This window comes from Aquila chrysaetos, chromosome 4, assembly GCF_900496995.4.
Source record: "Aquila chrysaetos chrysaetos chromosome 4, bAquChr1.4, whole genome shotgun sequence".
NCBI lineage: Eukaryota > Metazoa > Chordata > Aves > Accipitriformes > Accipitridae > Aquila > Aquila chrysaetos.
In genome coordinates, this window is record NC_044007.1 from 45,431,432 (window position 1) to 45,443,767 (window position 12,336).

The 12,336-nt window shown below is 36.3% G+C and overlaps 1 protein-coding gene across 7 annotated transcripts in view; it reads right to left on the reverse strand.

Annotated features, from left to right (window-relative positions):
- SNTG1 (syntrophin gamma 1) overlaps nt 1–12,336 on the reverse strand; it is a 372,119-nt gene that overhangs the window by 276,089 nt on the left and 83,694 nt on the right. Inside the window, exons 2-3 of one of the 7 annotated variants that reach the window (XM_030012054.1) lie at nt 4,855–4,926; nt 2,366–2,436 (exon numbers count right to left, since the gene is read on the reverse strand). The exons of the other annotated variants lie outside the window; for them this stretch is intronic. The gene's annotated coding sequence lies outside the window, so the exon portion shown is untranslated. The remainder of the gene's footprint in view (nt 1–2,365; nt 2,437–4,854; nt 4,927–12,336) is intronic. 7 annotated transcript variants of the gene reach the window in all.

The following is a 12,336-nucleotide window of genomic DNA, read 5'->3' on the forward strand; positions in this document are numbered from 1 at the left end:
TTGTTCAACACCTAGATTCATGTTGTATACAGTCAACAATTGTTACTCTTGAACTTAAAAAAATTACACTTTGGTAATTACTGGGTAGCTCATTTCCCTGGCAAGTTATCATTTTGACTCGAATAGCAGAAGATAGTTTCCCATTTTCACAAATTCAGCTTTCTTCCTTGTGTGAAATTAGAATTCGCCTTTTTTTTTTTTGTTTCCTAAATGAAACTGGATAGAACTCATACCTTGCACATCTAGAGTTGAGGGTTGAGGATACAAAAAGTAGGAATGTCTCTTCTGTAATATCTCTACTCACATCTATGCATCGTTTTTGTGCTTGTTTGTGTGAACAGAAAAGGACAAAGAAAAAAGATTTTCCACTCTAGCATCATTATGGAGAGGAAGAAAAGGAAAACATAACTTTCAAGATTTTTATTGCAGTTTTATCTCCTGGCACTATTATAATTTACTTTATTTGTTTAACTTAAAGACTAGGTGATTTTTTTCTCAGAAGTCTAGTATATTTGGTTATGATTTTTTTAAATCAATCAGGCCCCACAAATAGAATGTAAGTACTTTAGCTGTGTATATCTTAGTTTCAATGTAGAGATAGTAAGTATACTGTGTAGATCTCGACATGTCAGTTTCGTGTCCTTAAGCAGCCATTATTTTTCAATTTTTATTACAGATACCTTTTTTTAATCGAGTTAAAAGAAGTTCACAGAATTGAGAAATTTAACACAGCTCACGGATGGTTTCCAAACATTTCACTACAAAACAATTCTGCTAGTAATTGTTACAAAAGATTTTTTCCTTCACTTTGGCACTCTGGAATAGAATAAAGCTGAATTCTTAAATTATTAACTTACTCCACAAGAAATCATTAATTCATTAAACAACTTTAATTAATGTTTGGAGCTTACATTCAATCCAATTCAGCATAAACAAATATTTATCATTTTTCCTTCACAAATTATTCAATCAGTTTAACATGTTCTTTATTTTAAGCATCTCTGTCTCTATATTTAACCAGTTAGTTTGTGATGAATACAGATTATTGAATAAGGCTTTCTGGGGAAAAAAACCAAACCAACAAAAAATCCCCCGAACAAACCCTCATTTCTTCTTTCTAATTATTTACTGAATGGGTTTGATCGGTGATGGCAGGTTAAATCCTAAATTATGTTTCAAGAGTAAAAATGGATTAAGCAAAATTAATTTTGGAAGTCGTGAGTTTTCTGTCTGTATTGCTGGTTGGTGTGGCTGGGATAACTATTTTCTAGGACCACTGGATGTGGGCTGCGAGTAAACGTATGCAAACCTACTTACACCCTGACAGATGAGACCCTGCAGAAACATAAACATGAGCTGGGTCTCCCCTTCAAGCCAGCTTTCATGCTCACTGTAAATCTCTCCTAGCATAGGCTCAGGTGTGAAAGAGAGAAATGAGAGGAAATCTCATGATGTTCTTCAGATGACAGTAGCTCATATCTCTGCTTAGATGATGACGTTAGCTATCATATGTGTAAGGTTAATGGGAATTTTGTCACTGGATTAAACTCTAACTCCACTGAATCCTACTTTGTGAATTGTGAACTGTAATTGATGAGGGTTTTAAACTCTGCAATCCTGCCAGGGAACAGCAATGGGTGCAAAAATAAATTGGGGGTTTTATTTATACTCACAGATTTTATTTGTTCCTCTTGCAACTTTACTACTTATTTTTATTTGAATGTTAGTTTATCCCAGAAGTAATGGAATTATGAAATACTATCATCAGTCTCCAACTCTCCCTTCCCTGAAGATATTGTTGGAAAAACTATTCAAGTTTCAGAGCTTAGGTCATACTCCTTTATTTAAACAATCTACTGTGATTTACAAAAAAATTCAATCAGTCAGATGAAGACTTTGTATTATATGGTAGAAAAAAACCAACTGACAGTCCAAACTCAAACCTGGCGTGAAAAAAGGCAACCTGGCTAAGATATATCAAACGCTAGGAAGTCTTCAGTTTTTTTACCTTTGCAGAGCTTCAACTCAAATAGCACTTTTTTCCCCAGTAATAATAAGGACAAAAAACAATACTTAATTTATAATGATTAAAACTTTTCTGGGCACAGAAAAAGAAAAGCAACAAAGCAATGTCCTCAGGCAATCCTGTTTCATTTAATCTTTTTTTTCCTCCCTTCCAGAGCTTTACTGCTTTGTTCTTTATTATTCTTTCTTCCTACTAACCCTCATATTCCTTTGAACTGGAATACCCTGCTGTACATGGAAAGTCATGTAAGCAATCTTATCTTTAAAGTGTACAGTCTTACGAAAAACAATGAAGACTAAGATTCTTAAAAATAGAAACTAAATTCCTATAATGGCTCACCTGCTGCAGACTTCCACCAATTAAACTGCTTAGACTTCTGAAACCAGGTGTAGTTACTTCTTAGAAATTCTCTGTTTTATGATAATGACAGAAAAAAAAAATAGTTCCAAGTAATTTTTTTTTTTTTTTTTTTTTTTACTTTAACATTTTTCTTTACCAAGTATTCACTTTGTAGCTCATTACAATTTACCAGGTAAATCTGGAGAAGTAGTGGTATGGTGAACTTCTATATTCATTGCTATTTTCAACCTCTTCTAAGACCACACAAGTAATTCTGGAAGCATTTCAGTTTAGGACTCTGTGGTTACATGAATTCTGGTAAATTAGATGAGCCAAAGCCTGTTCTGTGGCACTGAGAGCAAGTGGTGTGGCTTGCACGCAAAATGTTAAAATCTCTTCTGTTTCAGAACAGAGAGGCCTTATCTATCCTAGTTATCAGGAACTGCCATTAACCTATGCTAGCCCTTAAATTGTCCCTAAATACTGTTTGAGAAAGTGTTAATTGCATAAGCCAAAGCATTTTAGGAAACATGCCAACAACTAAACCGCTCTAGCCCTGTTTGCTACTATACATAGCTTGCAAGTCCAGCATCTTCTGAAGTACAAAGCAATAGCCCCTGGAACACCTTGGGATATAATACATTGCTCTCATCATAAAAATCACTCGTTACTAAACCTAAAATATATGCTGGAAATTTGACAGTTTCTTCTGTGCTTGGGAACTGCAAGTAGTGCTATGACCTTTTGGCAGAGATATCCTTGCATTTAAAGATTTTGTAATTACTATTTTTTAAAGCAATTACTATATAGCAAAATATAGCAATTAATATAACTACTGTGATATTAAAATAATTAAGCCAACTCAAAACATTTAAAAACCTGAAACTTGCATTTTATACCAGTACTTCTGTGAACTCAATTTCAACATTGATTTATTTTCTCCCTTTTGCTCACACCTGTTTTATGCTAAATATAGTTTACCAAAATCAAAGGAACAAAATAATTTTACACATGCTATTAATAAAACAAAAGGCATCATTTGGAAAATAAACAGTAGCCTAGTGAAAATAATGACATCCTGAAGGCATATGTTGTTTGTATTTGCCATCACTTGATTACTGTTGTAGTAACACAGATGAACGTACTAGCAGTTGGCTAAGGATCTTTGTATCTTTTTAACCACAGATACAGAAGAATAGTAATTCTGGCACCACAAAGTCAAATATAATAGATGATCAAATTATTTCTAGCTACTACCAAATTCTGGAATAATACTGGGAAATTGGATTGCTCTCTCTAGATACTTCAGTATGCATTTCAGGTACCATCTATTCAAGAAGTATACGCATGTAATATAATACAAAGAAGAGGGAACAGAAACAAGGAAGGATTCTGTATCCTTATTCAGTGCAGTACAGCACCAATTGGTTCAGTAGTCTATATTAATCTACAGTCTCTTAAAATTTGATACAGTCCAGTCTTCCATGGAGCAATTTGTATGGCAGCTAAATAAAAGAACTTTGAAAAATAATTCACAACTAATAAGTCACCTTTTGTGGAGTAAAGTATTGAACACTCTATGTTTATATGAAATATACGGTAAATGGAACTAGGAAATTTTATCTGAAGGTGTACTTATCTTTCCTATAAACTGTAGTTGTTTAATGATTTCTCTACCTATATTCCAACATAGGATGGAAAGCTATGGTGGCCTTCATTTAGTCTCTGCTAGGGTTTGTAGGGTGCTATTTTTGCTGTTAACAAAAGTCTTGACATTAATTCTGCAGCAGAATGGATTTTTCATGTCTCATATCCCTGCTGATCCTACTGAGTACAATTTCCATTTCTGTCTCAGCGAGTCAAAGGCACAGTTACCTCCATCTCCAGCTAACACATCTTTAGATCACAACTGCTACCTCCTCTAAGCTATCCAACTACTAACATAGTTGGACTAAAATAACAACCATTGGTTTTAACATGTTTTTGCTAGAAATTGGCTGCATCTTTCTTAGTGAGCAAGACCATGTGCCTGAGGGTATGCTGTTTTTCCAACAGTACTTACTGTTCTAATAAAAATATTCATTCACATTAATATATGGAGTAAACTGAATTCTTCAGGCTGTTAAAATGTGAAATACACAATATTTCACAGTACATTTAGCTCACAAATTTTCCTCTGTCATTATTAGCTCTGTCAGGCTAAAGCTTCTGCTGCACTTACCTATTTCCGTATGTTATACTCAGCATGTGTAATCTCTACACCATGAAAACCAATGCTTTGTTTCAGCTTCCTATCACAAGCTCACATTTGAAGCCTCATTCCAACATTGTAAATGGCATACTGACCCCAACTCCTGGCACATTAAGACCATTACAAACTGAATATACACATGTCAAATCTCACAGACTGATTTCTGTCAAATAAAGATCAAAGGTTATAAATTCTTCTTTCACCCATTCACTTAGAGAACTAAGTCTTTTTATCCTACCTTTGTATGACTGCTGGATTCCAAGTGACAATGTCTTTCTAGCAGTAAGTAAACACACAATGACTTGAAAATCTGGAAAAAGAGATTTTGCCTGTGGTGACACAAAATATGTAGCAACTTAGGGCAGATAACACACAAATCTTTGCAAAACTGGTAAGAACAGTTCAGTGTAAACGTTCTAGGAGATTGCAACCACATTGCTTTCTAAGGTCCACTCCTGAAACATAGGTTTAACTTTATGTTTTCATTTAGCTATCTGAAGCAGAATTTCAGCAACAACAGTCTTACTTGCAGCAGGTACGCAATTATAAAAGCAATGTTACATACAGAATTGAAAAGACTGTCACATTATGACACGCCATTTTGCTAAATTATCTTACATTTTAATGCAAGAAAATTCTAGATTAAAGCTTATCACATAGATTCACCTCTGGATCGTCCATTCTCCTATCACAATAAAATGCTTTTAAAATGTGTTACAGCTGAATTCTGCAGTCATGAGTCATGTTAAAATACACAATAAAGAAAAGGAGAGTCTGCCCTGAAGCCTTTGTGTGAAGAAGAAAGACTGATCAGATTATAAAATACAAGGGAGGAATATAGGACAGAAAAGACCACATGCATCAGTAGGGTCAGACCTTGACAACAGCACAACAGCTGACGGATCCAGAAGAGTCCACTGATCAGCTATTCCGCACACCTCTGTGGACTATGGCACTGCCAACAACCCTATGGCAAGGACCTACTTGCTCCTTTGGGTGGGAGACCAAAGTACACAGTCTAGCCTATTATAGAAAGAGAACACATGAGACCAAAGACAAGCAGTTGGGAAATGTAAGGTGGACTTCACAACCTAGAGAATGCCAGTGAAGGAAGCAAGCTATTTTTTTATTTTCTCTCATTTGTTGCTATCTCACCTCTAAAAAAGCAGACATTGCCTCTTAAAAAGAGGAGAAGATGCTTGGATTTTACATATAATAAATGGTAACATACAACACAAAAAAATGCTTTAAATACTTATACTTCCTTGGTTAGCATTATATCTGAGATTTCTTCACACAGGACTGTTGAATTTGGATGTAAATATGTACATTGTAGTTGCACTTTTTTTTTCTTTTTTTTTTTTTTTTTTTAAACTGGAAATCAAGTTCAAGCTTTCACTTAGCCTTTTTTTGGTGGAGGGCACCAAAGTACAAGGAATAAAAAGAGCTCCCTTTTCTTATCAGCAACCAGTGTATACCTCTACAGACATATGCTAGAAACATGGCAAAACTTGACAGAACATCTCTGGCATACAGAGAAGCAAGGAACGTATTGAGGCAGGGTTTGTGAACTCTTGCTCTAACATTAGTAAAACCTTTCTCTTTTGATTGCAATGACAAGTGAAATGGCACTTGAAATTTATCTGGGAGATACCTGAATCCAAGGTTATGGAGGTCTCACCTCTAGGTCACTGAAACCAAAGCAATTGAAATTGCACAGGAGTGTTAAAAATATAACAAATGTAAATCTGACAACCATCAAAGTCCTGAGTGTCAGCAGGATTTTTTTTCCACAGTTCTCCTATAGAATTCATGCATTTTAATAAGCCTAATAATTTGTACATATGGTGAACTATAATTATTTTGCTTTCAGATTGATTTACTAATGTTGACAGGAAAGGAGTGTAAAAGCATCATCCTTTATTTTTTTCAGATACTTGATGCAGTGATGGAGTGATTAGAAGAATTATAAATAATAAAATATTATACACTTTCAGGAATGTTCAGAAATTTTGAATTAAAACCACTATTACAAAAAGGTCACAAAAGCTTTGTTCAGCTTAATTTGTGCCTTAATACTCTAAGCGTCTGATGAAGTCTAATGGAGGGTATTTTCTCCATTCTTCAAAAAATAATACTTTCAAGCAGCAGTGGTTCCTTTATAAAACACTGTAGCTTATAATACAGTGACAACCTTAAATTAAGTTCTTCTTTAGATTTCCATGTGTAGGAATATGATGATGTATCCAAGATCACTTGCATCCAGTACCCAGAAATCTAAGAAAGTTTTTGATTCATGTTCCTAATTTCTTACTTAAGTGACAACACTGCAGAATGTAGGCTGGTTAAAACGCTTTCCAAGGGCAATCTATTGAAAATAACATCCTGTTCCATATGGACACTAGACATTACACCAAAGCTGCAGGTTTTCAAATCCCAAATTTAGGAACAAAGGATTGGCATTGGCAGTCTTGATCACCTACCTCAAGCCTCTTGCAATCTCAACCAATTTTGCAAAAGCTGTTTAGTCCAAAAGGGTCAAGTGAACATATACGCTATGTATCCTCACACAACAATTGACACAAAATATTTTTCAAACTCCACTGTCCACTATGACCCAGGGTCCCCAAATCACAACTACTTCCCTTCAGTATCAATATGTACCTCAGAGATTTTCTTTGTTCGTTTTTGTTTTAAAAAAACATGATTCCTGACAGCAGACTATGGCCCAAACAATAAAGGAAATTAGAAGACAACAGGAATGGCTAACAGTGTAAGTTCGGGGAGGAACCCTTCTGAACCGTAGAATGGCACTTAGCAATGGGCAAGGCACAGAAGCCAGGTACTTGACAGAGTTTATCATCACTGAAATTTTACTGTAGCCTACTACACATCTCTGAGGCCTCTGTGGTTTACCTTTTCAGGAAGGATTAAGAAAGAAAAGAAACCTCCCCCAAAACCAGTGTTATGATTTATCACATAAACAAGCAGTCTGTCTTTCAAGCAGTGGGGTATCCAGAACTGTGTATTGGCCTCCCCAGATTATAGGATACAAGGCTGAAAGAGCTCTCCTCAGCTACTGAGTATAAATTCCAGAAACTGCAAGCAGCCTCAGCATGTAATTTTGTCTGTAAATGTATCAAGCTTCATTGTATGAGTAACCAAACTCCTTGTCTTCATTGCTTCTATTGCCATGACTTTTTTGAAACATTACAATCTGCAGTTTGCAAAAACAATGAGAAGAATGGTGACAATGGCAAAAATTAATTCATAGCATGAATTTCTCTAATATTAAAATGCATGGAAAATAAGCTATGAAACAAATAACTGAATCGTGAATATTCATAGATTGGAATGGGTAACTAAATAACTTTGAAAGTAGTGAATACACTCAAATGGTTTGTTTAAAGAGAATGCTTCCAATAGATTATTTATTATTTTTACCCTGTAACAATTTTTTATCTTCACAGGTGATACTGTGACAAAATCTACAAAAACATCATTCTATTTTAAGGTGTTTTACTCTTACAAATAAAGACTGGAGAATCAATATAAGTTAACTAGCATCAGCACCTGAGAAAGGTTTATGTGAACACGTGAACAATAAATCCATACATTAGTACAACCACCAGGCAAACTCACACTACACAAGAGAGTGTGGTAATTTTCTAAATTAATTACCTCTAAGTTAAAGGTGAAGCTTTACATGTTCCTTGACTTCCAATGTCAGTCTTAGTTCTCCCTGTCTGTAGCCCTCCTGAATCAGAGCAGTTCAGTACCTGACACACTTTGTCCCTTTGTCCTCAAATGCAAGGAACTTCCTAAGTGTCGTGGTTTAACCCCAGCCAGCAACTAAGCACCACGCAGCCGCCCACTCACTCTCCCCACACCCAGTGGGATGGGGGAGAAAATCGGGAAAAGAAGTACAACTCGTGGGTTGAGATAAGAACGGTTTAATAGAACAGAAAAGAAGAAACTAATAATGATAATGATAACACTAATAAAATGACAACAGCAATAATGAAAGGATTGGAATGTACAAATAATGTGCAGTGCAATTGCTCACCACCCGCAGACCGACACACAGCTAGCGCCCGAGTGGCGATCCCCCGCCCCCACTCCCCCCAGTTCCTATACTAGATGTGACGTCCCATGGTATGGAATACCCCATTGGCCACTTTGGGTCAGCTGCCCTGGCTGTGTCCTGTGCCAACTTCTTGTGCCCCTCCAGCTTTCTTGCTGGCTGGGCATGAGAAGCTGAAAAATCCTTGACTTGAGACTAAACACTACTTAGCAACAACTGAAAACATCCGTGTTACCAACATTCTTCACATACTGAACTCAAAACATAGCACCGTACCAGCTACTAGGAAGACAGTTAACTCTATCCCAGCTGAAATCAGGACACTAAGGAACGGCACAGAGTTGGAGGTGGCACCAGCCATGCCTCATGCACACCTTTGCTATGCTAGACCTGGGAGAAGACATTCCACTCAATTTAAAACAAAAAATAAGAACAGCTGCCCACTTTGTTATTGACAACTTTTTTCATCTTACTAAATAAAACTGTTCAGTTTCCCCACAGATAAAACTATGTGAATGGCATACATTTGAAAGATTTCAGTACGTACACACAGAGGCGCACCCCTAAGCCCCAACTGCGTCACTCCATCTCCACTGGCACACCACATGCCACAAAATACTTCCCAAAATCCTACAGTGCACTAAGACCTACGATAAGGTCCCGATAACATAACTGACCCTCTTCAATACTAAGGTAATCTTCTGGCAAAAAAGTTAGGATGAACCCTGAAAGCAGACCATGACAGGTCTACTCTGGCAGTGCAGAGGGCCATTGGGTGTGGGATCACTAGCTCCTCTCCAACAGCATTAAGCAATCTATTTATCTTTCTTTACAAAATGCCTTACTCTTTACTGACTCATAAGACCCTAAAGAATCATACATATTTCTTGAATTTCATATTCACTGGAATAATGTACTAAATTCATGAAAGCCAAAATATAAAATTTTAACCAGGGAAAAAAAACCATATTACTTCAAATTTTTGCCTTTCAAGCTGTAATTCTTAACTGTTTCAGAAACAATTCCTATCATAGCGTGAGCAGACAAAGTGAGGATTCAGTCAACAAAATGGGAGATGGAGGTGAGAGTAAGACTTGATTCACCAGGTCATGCTGACATCAGCACTCACTCTTTCACACCACCCTGCAGGTAAAATGAGGATAATATTTTGCTTTTGGAGTAAAAGAAATCTTTTCAGATAAAACAAACAGGCCAGAGATGTTCCAAGCATGAGAGGGTTCAAGAGCAAGAGAATCAGTTGTGCCCTTTCTCCCATACATACATAATATCATAACCCAGAACCAATGCAATACCATACACCAGATCCACAGCAGATCTGTCATCAGTCATAGTAATTTACAGAGTTGGCAGATCAACCATATATTAGAAGGAAAAAGATATAAAAAACTGAACTTTAAAAAGTTGTGATGCCATTGTAATATTTTAATTAAGAAAGATCTATAATCTCTTAGGGGCCTCCCTTGCCCCCACTCCCCAAGTTATAAGTTTCATTTACATTCTTAACTTTGTGAGACTGGTATTTGTTCGTAATTTTGTAAGTTGTCAAACATACAGTCTCACTACATAGAAGATGTCTAATTAGCTTATGTGAGCCTTAATTTGGACAGCATTTTACTTACAAATCTATGATGCATCAGACTGGTTCATATTTTGAACACATTTTAGTAAGCTGAGTTGTATTACATAAATGATCTTTAAAGACAACCACTTCTTAGAAGTGACTATCTTCAGGACTGATACAAGGGAAGACATGTCTAAGTTATCTTCCAGCAGATTTCACAGATGGCTCACAAGGCTGTCATAAGGCACAGGAGGAAGACAGTTGCTTATTTCTTTATAGCGATGCAAGTGCTATGCGCAATCTGGATTTAAGGCTAGAAGTTGTTTATTTATCAATAACTCTTCTAAACCTTACTCCTGTTAACTAACATTTCTTACATCAAAGTGAATTTCTAAAACTTAAAATGAAAAGGCTGCATGGAAATAAGTATATCTCATGTTGATAAGATGACAAGTATTGCCTTACAAAAACATGTAATATGTGCTTTTCAGGTACAACCTTTTATGCACTCTTCTATGCAGTCTATACCAGAGTCTATTTTGTTGGTATAAGTGAACATATGAAAGCACCATTGAGTAGTCATGGGATACACTGGTTAGACCATTTCAGGAAAAAAATGAGGTTTTTCAAAAGATAACTATGGGTTAATGTTGTAGATCAAATTCTGACAAACAGTACCATCATCAGTTTGTGCCCTATCACTAGGCTGTGAAGAGAATCACAACAAACTACCAATGTATATGTTTATTTTTCAAAGCCTACCACAGTCATCATAATGGGTGCTCTTCCCGATTTTTAAGGCAGGCTACGACTTTTTTCAGAATGTGCTTCTTCATTATGGAAAACAGCAGAAGGAAAAAAGGTCTAATGGATCATGCTGAAGTTCTTTTATAACCTTCACATAGACCAATCCTTTTTTCAGCTTTCCAACAGCATTGTGAAAAATAACAATCCACCAAAAAAAAAGACATTAAAAAAATCAGGATACATTTTCTTCCCTGCAGCTTCTGAAGACTCAACTAACCTGGCTGCAAGCATCTGGCACCAAGCAAGTGGCATATGTAAGTTGTTTACAGACTTTGTACATCTCCAAAATAGAAAGCCTAAGGCTCTTGTCAAGAAGCTTCAATTCGCTCTAAAACACTGCTCTTCTAAGACATCAGTTTCTGAGCCCTCTCTTCTTTTTGGTCAGCAATGTTCTTTGAACAAATTATAGCATCTCTGGTGGGGCTTGCAGAAGGAAATCACACTGGTTAAGTGTATGTGCCACACTGAAATCCAGGGACAGTGCTCAAGAGACGTTTGAAAGTGTTAGCCTATAGTCTGGTCTTGACTCATTGTATTATCTTCCTTTTTCTAAGCCCAGCCGTTTATTATTTTTTGTGTGTGTGTCTTATGTTAAGGGTGAAAATTGTATTATAGAAGCTCCATTACAAAAACCTTTTACAAAAAAACCCACACCTTCTAATTTTTCAGTCTCCTAGGCAGTTGCTTAATTATACACTCTCATCACCTACAGACACATTGAGAAATTACTCGAGACTGTAATACCATGGCATTTAATGCAGCATAATTACTTAACTTCATTGGTCTATATAAGGCTGAATGGAGTATGGGAGCCATACATGTCTGTATCTCTCCAAGATTCTGGTGATATATTAAACAAATAGATGGGGAAAAATTACTTTTGTTACATAAAACGAGGTTGTACTGCACTTCACAGTACTGCACATCCCACCGCTCTGCCTAGAGCTCTCAAACCAGAAATAGAGAGAATTTGTCCTGCTGTTGTCCTAGATGGTTCTGTTCCACACAGACCTGTCACCTTCCCTTTTAATACGTGATACAGCAATTTATTATTACTGCCTCTGTGGCTGACATAATTATAGGCAAACATATTCAATAAGAAGCCTCTTCTTCCCTTCCCAGATCTTTCCTCCCACGTTGTCTATGACAAGTCCTTTTTTTTTTTTCATTCTCTGTTTCTTCAGTTGTACTTTTTTTCATCAATCCAATACATATATTTGTGTGTGAAATATATATACATTTGACAC